Raw genomic sequence first — 15,796 nt, 5'->3', positions numbered from 1 at the left:
TTCACAGCGTCGCGACGCTCTGCATTGGTTCTCCTCTCCTCCCACCCTCGGCCACGTGGAGTCCTTTTCACCCCCTGCTTAATCCCCTGGCGTGCAATATTTATCCAACGCGATAATTATAATTATAACATCGTTCAGCAATAATTTGGCTGTCGTCAATTTGAGAAGAGGAATGTTTAATTCTCATTCTATGCTTCAAGGTACGAATTCCCATTAAAGGGAACCCCCGATCTTCGTCTCTAATATTTTCTTTCACTCAGCATTTTCGATGTAATTTTCACGAATGTATTTCTTTGGTGTTTCTTCCTTTAAAACGTTCTTCCTTCGCTCGAAATACACACTGTTTAACTACTGCCTACTCATGTTTCCGGTAACACTTATTATACGTTGACATCTATACCCTGTATCGTCACAGTCGAACCTTGACATAGATCTTATATGCAGATGACATTTTGAATATTGCATGCACGGGAAGGATGAGTTTCGGCAAAAACGGCCACATCGATATTAACGACTCACGTTTTATAATATCTAAATTATATGCATGAAAATTCTAAAGCCGCTGATCGAGTTGCGGTTCTTTATAAATCTCCGAAACGTCTGCGTTTGATTCACACCTCGACACATCTCTCATTTCGTTAGTATAATTATTACTCCTCCGTCTCTTACGCACTAAATTTTCGAAATTACAAAGAATGCTTTCTTTTAGCCGGCCTTTTTTATGACTGATCGGTGCGATGCGGATAAATGAAGTACAGTGTATTAAATAAATTCCACAATTGTTTCATCTTGTATTTTTTCATAATTGAATTCTGCGTGAAATATACCCCATGTAGAAACGAAGGTTGGGGATCCCCTTAACTTGCTCGCTCAATCATACTAATTATTTCATTTTCATTTATCTTGGGCGGTATCTTCTTTTATAACGATTTCGATATAACTGTGGATCATTTCTTTTTGTTTTTCAACAGCTTTGGAATTTTTTTGCGAAAAAGAAGATTTCTTTTTTCCACAGTTACACACAAAGTACACATTGATCTCAATAAACTCACCCTCTTTTCAATTCTTTATCCGGTCTTCTATTTCTCTTTCTCTCTCTCTCTCGTGCTTATTGCATATTTATGTTCTCCCAACTTACAAGAGAGGTGGCTGTTTTTCTTTTTTAATTCGAAAAATTACATTATTCGTTTCTCGTTATAAGAAAACTTTTCCAGTTTGATTGGTTAAAAAATATTGTGTTTCTGTGGGTGAAACTGCCAAATCACCCCTTGACATTTCTTACTTTGGAGGGTGGTTTTTAGTCTACTTGTGACATATCACAGAAGAAATGAAATCGGAGATATCGATCTGGGATACCTTTCTCGTCAGTCATATAATTTGCTTGCGTCACTGTCCTGCTGGACTTACTTTTCTTCATTTATTATTACTCACTTTTGTTATTCTATTTCGCCCAGTCTATGTAATCTTTTCTTTCTCATTTTTACCAAAGGCATGCCGAGGCATAATAAATTAATCAAATCAAATCGAATCTCTATCTCTCTGTCTATCTCTATACACATACACACACACACACACACACATATATATATATATATATATATTTATTTATTCATGTGTTCTCTAGTACTACGAACCTATTTTATCCCCATATCTGAGACATAGCTGGAACGGTATACGACGAGAATAGATATTTATTGCCCAGTGAGGTGAAACTGTAAATATTCATTTGTACGAATGTAGGGATCAATGAACACTATTGACATGTACATAGCACAGATAACCACAATGAAAACGTACGAGTACAATATACAGTGAAACAGAAGATACCGAGAAAAAGTGATTGTCCCACGAATACTTCCTCAACATTTTCTTTTCTCCTGTACTGCGAATACAGATGGGATAGTTTTTCATCGTAAGATGTTCGAACGGTTGCGAACCCTCATCCGGTGTTTTGATTCGAGATTGTCTTTTTTTTCATTACAGCCCCATACTACAGGATAGCTCTGAATTTTTTTCAAATTTTTTCAACTTCCGTTTCGGAAGTTACGATTTTGTGAAAGATTGCTTCCTACGACAGTCGCCTGTTTTTAAGCCGGATGTCACAAGAAAAAGTTATCCTCACGAAAACTGTTCGGTTTGTGATGTAATTTTGGGTGGAAATTTCTTTGATTTTTTTCCATCTCACGAACAGCTAATTATTGTCTTTGAAAACTAAAAATCAAAAATTTGCAAAGGTGGCCGGTCTCGATTCTCCTGAAATTTACACGCAACATTGTCTACGTAAATACGAAGGTTACGAAAGCTTGCGGAATTTGCAATAACACGATTGAAAATTTACGGGTAAAACTTGTCAGCAGGATAATCGGGTAACGTGGCTCTACAAATTGTGTGAAAAATTTTGTGCAATCAAGTTTAAACCCGAATCGTCACGTGTGTTATACTCTGCGTGAGGTTTGCATCGACGTCTGTAAGCGTCTGTTCAATTTTGTACTCAGAAGGATAATTGAACTGAGCGGACTGGCTGAGTCACGTGTGGCGGCAACAACGTGATCTACGTGACCCAATCATGCGACCGGAGCTTCCACGTGGTGCGGAAACCGGATCGACGCCTAGCGTCGCTTTTCCCAGGCACGCGTGCAGTCCGTCGGGCGACGTCGGACAAACTTCGGGAACGAGATTTCCCACCCCCTTCTCTGTCTCGAAATTTCGTAGCAAGTAAGAGCCATGGTAACGCGAGCCGATCGTGTTGTACACGTGAATCGCTACTCGTGTTCTGCGTCTTGAGGTCGCGTAAAAACTTCTCCGCCATTCGGGTACTTCGGATTTAATTTCAATCCGTCCCTGAACAAACGGTTTGACTGAGATTGACTTCATTTCCTCGCACAGTTCGTGGAACTGAATTTCAGGAGTAAACAAAGAACGTTGAGGGGTTGGGTCGATGTCAGACTGGGTATATTGTACAGGAGTATTGAACCAGGTTATGTATACCCGGACATTATACTGTCTGCGGGAAATGTTGAACGATTTCGCTAGCTTGATAAAAATACGAGTACAGAAGTCAACGGCATTGTAATACTATCGTTTAACAAGTTCGTATTCCGGCATGAACCGTACGTACATGCATAAGTTGGTATATTGTATCCGCCAGGTCATCTGAATTTTGAAAACCAGATACTCAGCTGTTAGGTTTTCGTCGTGGATGAAATTGCGCACACAGGATGCCTGCCGTCATTTCTCTTGGCGCGAAATCACCCTCGGTGACTAATGAGTGCCGGTAACGTTGTTACCCCTAAAATATAATTTGAGGTGGGTAAACGTCGGCCATGTTTATTTTGACCGTAGGGATTATACTTATCTAGGGCAATTCAATCGGCAAGAATGTATGAGATGAGTAGATGTAATTCGTAATAAAGGCAGCTTGTATAACGTAAAACCGAGAATGCTCGTGCGGAACAAGATAAACACAGCATATCGAACTTGGTATATTGCGTCGAGAAGTTTCGAGATGCTTGTTGTGCCATTGAAAATGACAATGGCGTTCATCGGCTACATCGTTCTGTAAAGCGAATAACTTTGTTCATTTATTTGCACACGATCGAGTGTTTCTATGTAAGAATTGAATCTTGGGCTAAATTATATCAACTGATCCTGTCTCCCAGCCAACAGGTAGGGTTCATCGATCTTCGTTTTGTACGATACGGATATTGTACGAACTCGTGACTAAATTCGCGGTATGCAATTATTATCTACAATAATACGGGAAATAGAATCCAGTCGCAACATGGAAATAATGCACTTTTGTTCTGTTTGATATTTTCTGTTGCAGGGTTGAAGTATATCACTTTCACTATTGAGATCGAGCCTTGCATGTATCTACGTTTCCTCGCAGTCAACGTTTCAACTGTACGAAATTGATTTTTCACGAAGAAGACCCACACGTGATTTGAATGACAGGAGGAAGTTCACTCGGGTTGCATAATTCGAAGAATTCATTTCAAATCAGTTTTATTATTGTTATTATTTTCTTTCATTGTACAAGTCCATATAGGTATAAACACGAGCTTTCGATAAAAGATAATTGTCAATTACCTGCTAACGACGTACTTAAATCCAAATCCTATTATAACGATGTTACAACACACCTATACTAGGGCGGGCCAAAAAAATCGAATATTTTTTTTTTCACTTTATACTCCGAAAACTTGGTTGGTAGAGACCTCAAAAACATTCTCTCCAAGTATGAGCTCTTAATTTTAATAGGAAGGTCCTCCGCCTCGCAGTTTTCTATTTTTTTCTTATGGTGAGGAAGAAAAATACATATTTCGGTATCTAATATTTATAAAAAAAAAATTCGTTTCACATTTTCGTAGGAAATTGAATTCTCTGCAAAAAAGATCTCTTACAATTTTTCTGTATACCTCAATGTTCAGAAGTTATTGAAGGTTAAATTTTGATCATTTTAAGGTAGATGTCTTCTTTTTTCTTATGAATTTTACAACTCTTCAACAAAAAGTCATTATAATACGCGCAACTCATGGTTTTGTCGGAAATTTACTGCTCTACAATAATGGTCTCTTATGATTAGTCGATCAAATTAACCGTTCAGAAGATATTCACCGTCAAACTTCAATGCACACTATTTTTAACAGTTTTTTGTTAATAATTCAAACAATTTCAATTTAATTCATGAGTTTCGGGTAAACAAATTTGTGAAATTTTACAACATAAAAAAAAGTAAAATCATAAGAGACCATTATTGTAGAGCAGTAAATTTCCGACATAACCATGAGTTGCGCGTATTATAATGACTTTTTGTTGATGAGTTGTAAAATTCATAAAAAAAAAAGACATCTACCTTAAAATGATAAAAATTTAACCTTCAATAACTTCTGAACATTGAGGTATACAGAAAAATTATAAGAAATCTTTTTTGCAGAGAATTCAATTTCCTACGAAAATGTGAAACGAATTTTTTTTTTATAAATATTAGATACCGAGATATGTATTTTTCTTCCACACCATTAGAAAAAAATAGAAAACTGCGAGGCGGAGGACCTTCCTATTAAAATTAAGAGCTCATACTTGGAGAGAATGTTTTTGAGGTCTCTACCAACCAAGTTTTCGGAGTATAAAGTAAAAAAAAAAAAATAGTCGATTTTTTTGGCCCACCCTAACCTATACGTTGTCCAACGACGCAATCGTTGATACTTTTTTGAAAAGCCGGTTCTGACTTAAGGTTACTCGAATGTTGCGCAACTCTTCCCAGAATTTTTGAATTATAAGTTGATCGTTTGTATAAAATAACGAATAATTTCAATAAACTGATTCTAGAAATGTGGTTGGGTGATTAAAATTGATAGATTCGCTACAATTTTCGTTATTTTTTTTTTTTTTGTTTTCACCCGACTTATCAGTGTCTTGATTTATGATTTCTATTTTTAAGATGGTTCATGTTTTTGCAGAGCAATCCAAGGACTGTTTACTACAAAGCTGCCTCTGGGTTTCAAAAAAGTTTGCATTTATGCTTACGTAACATGGTAGCTGTACGTTGGTAGTGAAGCCTTTTACTCCAGGTGAGCGACGATGTTGCAGCCTCACGTATAACTCAAGCGTGTTGTTACGCAATTGGAGTTATAAGACGCAAGAAGTGTGCCTGTTTCACTGTGGAAAAGACTTTTTTCTAAAGGAAGCCTCGCGTTTACGTCGAAGATTTCACCTGAGCTAACGAAAACGTTCAGCTCGCAGAACACAATATCATGGAATTTGAATTCACTAACTTCGGCAATTGCCAACAAATCGAAATCACAAACATACCCTCCCGAAGCCCTGGAATTCGTACCATAGTAGATTTTCAAGGTTACGAAATCAATGCGGAAACAGCTGGAAACTGAATTGAACTGAACGAGAATTCATTCGTATCGTATTGGTGACCAGAAATACGAAAGAAGCCCTAACGCGTTTTAAATAAATAGAAATCAAATTCACACCCGTCAGACTCTACCCAGCTGCAACAATACTCGTTATTCTTTTCTCCGAAAACGTGATCGAATTTTCCCGATGTAATGAAATTGCGCAACCTGCTGCGAGCAGCACGTGGCCAGGGTTTATTTTTTATTTTTAAGTCATCATCAATGTGACACTTTTCAAGGAACTTCCTATTACACTCGATCATAAAATTTGAGACCAAGCTCAGTTGAAGCTAAAATTGTACCAGCACCTCATAGCAATGGTTACAGCACTTAGTCATCTTCTCCATTATTTTTGGTGGATAGATGCAACGATGAGTTATGGCAGTTTCTTCAAGGTGCAAGCTGCAGACATGTTGCATGAACGGAATAAAAATGGAACTTATAGTGCAGAAGGTTGGAAATCAGGTGATAAAGGTCTTCGTCGTCTTTTGCGCGACCGTACGAAGTGTAGACGTGCACTTCAGATGCTCTGAATTTCACGGGAAAAGATACGAACACAATGTCTTGGCTCTTTTGACTTTGGACAAAGGAAATTCAGCCCCGTTCACAAAGAACTTGCACCCGTTGCGGACATTCTAGGAGAACTACATCGAATGGTTCACGGTTTTCATGCAGAGTCTGGATAATGCTTGACCTTTTCGTGGTGGTCCTTTCACAATCGTACAGAGGATCCTGGCGGTCATATAGGCATCCTCTTGACTTGAGTGCCGCCGCCTGAGAATAGCGGTTTCTTTTTCTGCGACAAATTTTTTCACTGTTTCCTTTCGACATCGCGTGTCGAGAACAGTCGTGATCCAACTCTGACGATATGCTCCGGTTCGTTTATATAATTGGTAACTTGGTAGGTGCATGTATAAGCTGTTTTACGTAGAAAAGGAGCCGCGTTGGAAAAAAATTCGACAAATATGTACAATAATAGCTTAGACTCTGACGGAGTTTGTATAATCAACTTGGAATTCTTGAAATGATTGCTCCGTTAGGTCTGGGAAGAAGTCTTTTCAATTTTGGAAAAGTTGGAGAGCGAGTTAGCCACGATGTTCTCGTCCTTTCTTACTTTCCTTCCCTGCTTGAAGTGCGCGAAATATCTCGTAGCAATTTGGCTACGTGACCCTCGACTTTCCGCTATGAAATGTGCAAACACAACATGTAACGCCACCAACAAGAATTGCTGGGCGAAGGGTGGATTCGGTCGTGCGGAGACGAGCCTCCGCTTCGTTTCTGTCACATGAATAATAGAAAGGGAACATAAAAAAAAAAATAAGACAAAGATAAAAAATTTCGGATGTAGGTTTATAACGGGGTCGGCTTGTTTCGCGGCGCAAGTATAACCACTCTTACGTTTTCGTATCTATTTCCCGTGTTTGCGATTCCCAGAATGTTTTGAATGAGATTAAAATACGAAGAATTATTTTTAACCCCAACCAATATTCCACATAAATGTACGAATCTAGCTGTTCCAGCTTGTTTCACTGCCAGAGCTTCGATTGTTTTCAATTATACACCGTGGAGTTGCACAAATATGCAAATCCTATTTATGTGGTCATTGGCAATCCCGTTCTCCAACAATATCTGACAATCGGGATGGAAGAAATACTCTAATCAGTACTTCAATATCGAATGAAAGTTGACTACTGATTATTACAAACTAAAATACGACGTTCTTAGTTGCTTAATTTGGCAGGAAAACAATTAGTTAAGCATTGCAAATAAATTTCTCTGAAACGCTAGATGCTCAGAAATCTGGATAGGTGTGATGTTTACGTTTGAATAGTGTGCGTAACTTAGCTTAACTTGACTTTGACAAATTTTTGAAAATCCTGAGGAATAAAACGACACCAGCAAAGTACATAAAAAAAGATGACGAAGATTTATTTACGGGTGAATATAAATGTTTTACACTCGTGAAGGTTCACTCTCTCCCCGCTTCATAACCCCTGATGAATTTTCCACGGTACATCAAAGCAGCAAACCCATTCCTTGGGGGAAGTCAGAATCCGTTGTGGTTTTCATACATATAGTTGGGTAGTTGCCATGCATTAATTCCCAAGGATCCGAAGTTCGAGCTTTGAGTCTAAGTGGTCGACGTTGAAAAATCTTTTAGGATATGCTGTTCAAAAATTTGGTCCGAACAGATTGACCAGAATTTTCATCAGCCAAAAAGCTTAACGAGGAATAAGTAGCAGTTTCAAACGGAACATGATGACGATGAAACGTACAACGAAAGAACTGAAACTCGATCATCTAATCCTAGTTGAAAATTCAAATTCCATGAGATAACTTAATGAATACAGTACCTGAATATTTCTTCAACAATGATGGTTATGCAGCAATGCTCGGTTAGGTATTTAAACGGTCAAACAAACGCGGCAGGTTACTGATTCCCGGCTTTTATCCAGGCGATGAAGACCGTGACTTAAACGGCAAGTTGAATTTGGCGGCTTTTTTATCGGCCGCGGCGTTGCGCTGCCGTCGGTATCGCCAGCTCTGATCTTCAATCGGTAAGGTAGATTGGACAAAACTAGCCCTGGTTCGACAATCGCACAGGATACTGACTCATCGTTGGAGCAAATACCTACTATCGAGTTTTAAGCCCGGGGAATCCCTTGATTTTGAAAGATGCTTGTATTTTTAAAACCTGAACCACAAATGGATCATGGATAAGACACACTGCGATGAACACGCAGATTTAGTTTCACGCAAGTTATTTGGCACAGAAGTAAAACTGTCGCTGCCGTAACGCGGCCCAGTCATTGCTTCGTAAAATGCCTGAAATATTTTGCGGGAAATAACAGTGACATTTGAATCCGGTGTCGAATGATGCGGACATACCTCATTTATAATATATATTATACGGGTATATACGTACCAGGAATACTGCAGCGCCAGGAAGATGCAGATGCACATCGTTGCCGCTATAAAAGGTGGCGGAAATATCAAATGACGTGTTATTCGACTAGCCTGCTGTTCCACTAATGAACTTGTAGAATACGAATTATGTACTCCTGCTTCATTTTCTTTATTAAACGACTAACAATAAGATTCTCCGATCATAGACGAAGCATTTTGATGGCGATGCCTTCGTTGAGTTCGTTCCAAAATCTTTCTGTTCTCGAATTTTATTCCTACGATATCGGAAGGGGATCTAAAAAATTTGAGAGAATTAATGTCCGATATTTCGCGCGTATTTGCTTTTCTACGGCAGCGGTTCAATGAAGGTTTCTGTATGGACGAGCTAATAGAGAGAATGAGGAACTCTTCATGGTTACGTGTAACATGATCAGAATACCCGGCCATAAGAGATCCTCAAAACACGACCTACTTACTGCTCTACTCTTCTCTCTTCCTCTTCACGTTTCGTGTATTTTCATTTGAACGAACGGTCGGAGTGGCAAAACTTTACGTTCAGCGGCACCGCCTATATCTACTCGGAACGTCGACCGGAAAAGTCTGCAAAGTTATGTTTCGCAGTCCTTTTAATCGGCGCGTGCAATGCCAGATTGCTCTGTTCTTCGACGTTTACAGTTTTTTTCCTGTAAAGATATCACGTCGCGTTTCCGTATTTCAGTTCTCTCGCAAATATTCTTTGTAGAGCGAATCGGCAGAATTTTTTGCAACGGTTACCCAAGACGAATTTTCGGATCTCATTATTGAACTTCAAAGACTGGGCAAAAATCTCGATTTCGATATTGGAGGTTCTAAGGTAAACCAAAAAAATTGAGACTCGTTTGACCATCAGAAGCTTCAGCTGCAATATTCTTGGCTTACTCATGAATTAGTCCATGAAATTTTCTTTTCTTGTGTTCAACTATGATTTACAATATTTAGAACTTCGTGGTTCTATTGAGTCAACCTGAGTTGCGGGAATCTGCAGGGTGTAAATGATACCTAGATTCGAGTCGGCATATCTCAACAATAAACGAATAAAGGACTAAGAGGTTTAAACGAGTTATAAAATTTCGAGTTAGGCATGGTTTCGATGTAAAAATTGCACGGATAGTTATGTAACGGTTGAAACGCCATATTAATAAATTTTCTTTCGGTATTCTTCGAAATCGCTTCAAAATTCGATTGTTTAAAGGATCGAGGGCCCATCTTGACGGACAAAATTATCCGGAGATGACGAATCAGGAGGAGAGACCCAAACCCACCGCACACGTGTGAAGTGATTCGGGTCAGGTTTGAAGTTTGCACGTTGCAGACGGCGGCCACATGCCGGGGAATACGTGTTGCAGATTTCCAATGCGTATGTATGTTAATGCATGTCGAGACGAATGGCATGGCGCAGTGTAAGTTCTGAGAACCTCGGTTACAGCCTTTGCGTGCAGGGCAGACTAAATAAAAGGCACAACGACGCGGGCGCGACGTCTCGGCTTGAGAGAGAGAGAGAGAGAAGAGAGAGAGAGAGAGAGAGAGAGAGAGAGAGAGAGAGAGAGAGAGAGAGAAGAGATTAAAGAAGGAGAGTAAAAAGACGAGCTGATCGTTGTGTATGCAAAAGAGAAGCTAATGTGAGCCACAAGCGTGTGATGCATGCATGTATTGAGGACAGACACTCGCAGTCTCTGTAAGACTCGAACTTTATCACGAACATCATGGCCAATTCCCTCTCTGTAATTCATACCAGGTTCCATAAGGACTTTGGGCCGCATCTATATTTGGCGGCAAATAATTTGCATCTGTTGCGCAACGTACGCAAATGGAAATTTCGACGGGATCTTCTTATACCATTCGGCGGTTTGTACCTCGATGTGTACAATGTTCCTGTAACTATTGCTGAGGGAGAAGAATAAAAAAAAAAAGAATACTTGACATTTTACATTTATAAATGAGCGTTGTGATTCGCGCTTGTATATTTTCACGTTTTTTCTACACGATCTGTACTTACTTTTATACGAAAGAAAAAAATGCCAATAAATTATGTTCGAACTTGTATTCTCGGGCAAAATTTTCATCCCGTACAATAAAATACGTTATTGTAATCTGAAAGTTTGTAATACATATACCGTGTTAATTGCGAATGGACAGAAAAAAGATGCTACATTCATCTGCACGTGTAGTTTCTGAAACTTCAAATAAACAATTCGTATTCATGACACATGGGTGATGGCATAATTTCCGAGGTACTTAGTTCTTTTCTTGTACGCAGAGTGAAATAAATTTTTCCTTCAAAAATACACAAATTTCTTTCTGTTCTCGCTTTGTGCTTTACATCCGGTAACTAGGCCTCCGCTAATTGTTCATAATCTATGTATATACGAAACGGTTTATTCTTGTATATTTGTTCACCTGAGATTTATCACCCGGAGAAATATTATCGATTGGCTCGCACGTCCGGTGTGGATTTTTTGCAAATATTAAACGTGCGAGGTACGCGAGAAACAGAGGAAATAAAAGTAAGAATTAGCGAGTCATGGAGACGGGTGGAGAGAGGAAAGCGGAGCGGCGACTGGGCCTAGAAACACGAGCGTAACCCTAAATTTTAAAAGCTTCGTATACGTAAGAACGAGGCTGTGAAAGAATTAGGAGCCTTGACTCCGTGTCAAAGTCGTAAAAATGGTTGACACTATGAATCGAAAATGTCAACGATAAATCTCGATTATGACGCGAACTAATCCGGGGCTGGGGATGTGTAATAAACACATCGAACGGTCCAACGCAACGATTTAAGCGTCGTGTGTGACAAAATATATCTATGCAATGGCAACATAATTTCAGACCTGCGTCTTGGGCATATGGTGATGCACGCGTGTTTAATGCACGCGAGTAATGAACCAGTTGACTATTATTCGACAACGGTTAGATCATTTCTCGCGTCCATGTTCCCGCACTTTACGATTCGTCGCTGTAAAACTCAATAATGCGAGTCGTCAGGTCGTGACACGGTTCTGTAAAGACCAGGATCTCTTGCCCGCTTACAAAGGCTCTCAAACACAGAGTTTCCGCGTATTTGTACCTGCTCAAATTTGAGTTTCGCGCCGTTGTCGTAACGTCATTCAGCACTAGCGACTCGCGGATCGTTCTCGACGAGCCGCGGGAAATTTGAAACTTGTCTAAGAACTATGAGTGCGCGAGCGTGGTTATAAAGAAGAATTCTAGTCGATCATGAATTGGGTTAAGTACTCGAAGATAATTCCCGAAAGTCGGAGCGTCGCGAGACCATTTCTGTCAAAGGGGAGTGGAACAACGGAGTGAGCCCTTTAACCGCAATGTCAAAGTTCCGAATTAAGGAGCGAATGAGCAAACAATTAGACGGTGGCATGACGCATACGTCATCCAATTATCAATGTGCAACGTTCGATGGCGCACATGCACTAAAGTGCAGTTCTTTGCCCGACGCGTATGACCCGAAATAAGAGCAAAGATGTTTCCACCGGGTTTAATTGTATGTAATAAAAGTGCAGGACGGCGCGTCTCTCGATGTTAATTGTGCAAATTAGTGTATACATACACGCGCATAAACAGTTTGAAAAGTATCTCAATTGAAAATTTGCATATGCGCCAGAAACTGCAGTAGCAGCAGCGGTAGCAGCGACGAACAGAAGCTGGTAAATTAGTTTCACAATTTAATTCCTAATGAGACTAAAATGAAGTTTAATGTGTTTCGCATCGTTAACATCGGTGTAAATTTTTTCATAAAATTCATACAAATAACGAACGTTACATCATTCGTATAATTTTACTGGTAATTAGCTAATTCTTTTTAGCATAGACCAGTATGAAAGATAAAAAAAAAAACGCGATTTTAGTATGTTTCGTCGAATCTGTAAATGATTCTTCTTCTTTCGTTATATCATGTATCATGTTTGTAGCAGATAGTTGTAACTTTGGTTGCACAACACCGTTATTCGAGGGTCAAGGTCCAAGAAATAAAGATACATTTTTATCATGTTCATAGCTTGTTTAATTATACATTTTTCTACTGGATTATCTCGCTCGTCGTTTTACAACCCGTCGTACGAATATCGGTCGGTGAAAAATGCCGGTAGGTGTTACCGTGCATATATTCAAATATAGAGGTGAATAGATATAGTTTTTGCATAATTTTTAATTATTACTCACCAGTGTATTTTGCGCGTGTATGCATATTTTTAAATAAAGATAATGCCCAAGTTACAAATCTGGCCAATAAACTTGTCTAGACGTAATCGTAAACTTCGTGTCTCACTCCCCTCGGTTCTTAAGCTCTGAATTCTCTATGACCCAATGAAATCGGAACATACAATTATGTATTCGTAACCTTTCCATTAGGCAATAAGTTTTTTTTAAATATCTTTACGACACATTTTTAATTGTGATATACGCGAAAAGTGAGATACACTCTAAATTTGGAATACGGATGAACTTATCAACTGTACGTCAACAATGAAGTAGCGAAATCGATCAGACGATCAAAAAGTACTAATATATATATTTGTCTGGCTAGGTTCTCACTTTTTCCCCTATTTTTATGAGCTTGTATTCATACATTCATCTCTCGAAAGCCTTTTTAATTTTCTCCTAACAAATTAACGGAATGTGAGTATAATGTCGTTAAATTTGAGGTTATAGATACAACGCGCTCGTGTTTTCGTAACCGGTTTTCGGTATCGTTACCTTAGACGTTAAATTATTTATCATTTATACACCTAACAATTAATACAGATCGAAGCTCGTCAAATTAGACTTGATTGCTGATCATTGAATTATTATCAAATCTGTAAAATATGTTTTGCCACAAAGCGAACGCTAGCTCACGTTTCGGTTAAGATTTCAACGGCTTCTGCACATTGATTTATTGCAAACAAAGTTGAGATGGATTCTACGGTACATGAAAAAGGTTTCTGTACTAGTCGAGGTGACTGAAGTGGAAATTGACTGTATGGGATGTTTTCGAAAATTCATACAATCTCCATATATCAGCGCCTAAATCCAATATGGCGGTTCAGATAACAACCATCGATAGCTGTGAAGTTGGTTCATGTCTGCCTAGAGTTTTGGCGCGTGTTTCGAGCGCGGTTTCGGTCTCAACGCCAATGTGTGATAAAGTATAGTGAAAAAAATCGCTATTCCGCACGCGCGGAATCCTCGCGTCCGCGGTGGTCCGCGTACCTTATATTCGCGATTCTTGGGCGAGTCTGACGCACTGGTAAAACTATGTACGTTATACCTAATATTAGCCCCACAGTCAAGTAGGTGATTAAATGCCTGCCGTATAGGTTTTCACGCTCGCCGTTCAATGCGGCAGCCAGCTTCTGTATAATACACATGGCGATATATCTATGAATATCATCTATACGATTTCACTATACAGAGTGGCATTCCATCGAGATGAAGAAGTAAATAAATAAATGTATGAATAATGGTAAGCGGATTAAAATAGCGGTCAGACTATCGTTCCAAACTCTACAATTATCATTAATTCCGAAACAATTCCCGAAGTTTGCGTATTGCTCTTGCAGTTATTTTTATAGTGGTACTCTACGATTGAACCTTCACGAACATTTTATCGCCTCGATTGAGCGGCGATTTATAGTTATAGTTTATATTTGATCTTTTTTATTTTTTATTATTTTGCACAGTTATAAATTTGAGACATTCAGAGCTTGACACTTGAAATAGTTCACGGCGCAGTTCAAAGATGAATAGATAATCGACGATGATTTATAAAACTCGAAAATTGATGATAATTTATAGGTGGATCAAGATTGGTGGGCGTAAATCACACGTGTGAATCCAAAGATATCCATTTCCGAAACGGAATGCTGGAATCTATTCCGATATGAATTTTGAAATAGTGATTTTAAGCAGGTTCCACAGTTAAATATCCGCAGTACTTGCTGATAATTTTATTACGAATTGGTCGCACGTTGCGTGTTTATCAAATTACGGTGATTTTTTCGAAGAAGCAAAACATAATTTTCAAAAGAGAGGACAGGTAACCATTTTTTACATCGAATTGCCTCAAGATACCGAAAATTTTTGTGTATTCTTTCGATTTCACTCTGCATGTGACGAGTGATTTTATCCTGAAATCAATTTTCGCTACAATCCCACCGCGACAGTTTTTGCTTCCTTATCACGTTGGTACCGTAAAACATGTAATTCCGCAATACCGATCTGACATCGATTCGGCTCAACAAGTAGCAATTAAAAATTGGACATTCATCGAAAAAAGAAAAAACAAAAAAGAAATCCACTTCGGAAAATTTCTAAGTAACGATTTTTCAAAGGGCGAGAACAAAAAAAAAAAATCGTCAGGGCGTGAAATTGAACAAGTCTAAAACATTTTTCATAAAATCGATATCGAAATTGTGTCTCATAATTTCAGCAACTTTTTGCTCGTTGAATTTCTAGAATACCCAGCATCGCAGCTTACGAACGTAACAATTTGTTGAATGCTCCGTGAAAGCGTTTCCAAAAAATCTCGATATTCAATCCTTCGCAACGTTGCGAAAATCGAACGATCGAAGGGTAACGAACCCGTTGAGTCGGTGCTAAACCGTTTGGCGTAAACTGGTCCGGACAGAAGAGGATCGTCCGGCACCTTGACCGGTAACCGGCTGAACCGGCAACGCGCGCACCGAGCGTTCAGAACAGATCGGATCGGACCGTCGCGTCGTCGAGTGTGCGGCTGCTGAACGGAGCGGCGGGGCGGCTCCTGGAGCGAAAAGCGAGGCTTGCGAGGTGCCGAAGGCGGGGGGGGGGGGGGAATGGACGAAGGAGGGGGCGCCACAGCCGAACCTGAACCTCGGTGGTTCGCCGCAAGGGGGGGGGGGGGGGAGGCGAAACGGGTGGAGAGGGAACCACCACACGGGGCTTTTGAAAATGTTTTATCTTAGCCGGCGCGCACG

Source organism: Neodiprion pinetum, chromosome 4 (genome assembly GCF_021155775.2).
Source record: "Neodiprion pinetum isolate iyNeoPine1 chromosome 4, iyNeoPine1.2, whole genome shotgun sequence".
Classification (NCBI taxonomy): domain Eukaryota; kingdom Metazoa; phylum Arthropoda; class Insecta; order Hymenoptera; family Diprionidae; genus Neodiprion; species Neodiprion pinetum.
The sequence above is the reverse complement of the archived record's forward strand: the minus strand, read 5'-3'. Positions refer to the sequence as shown.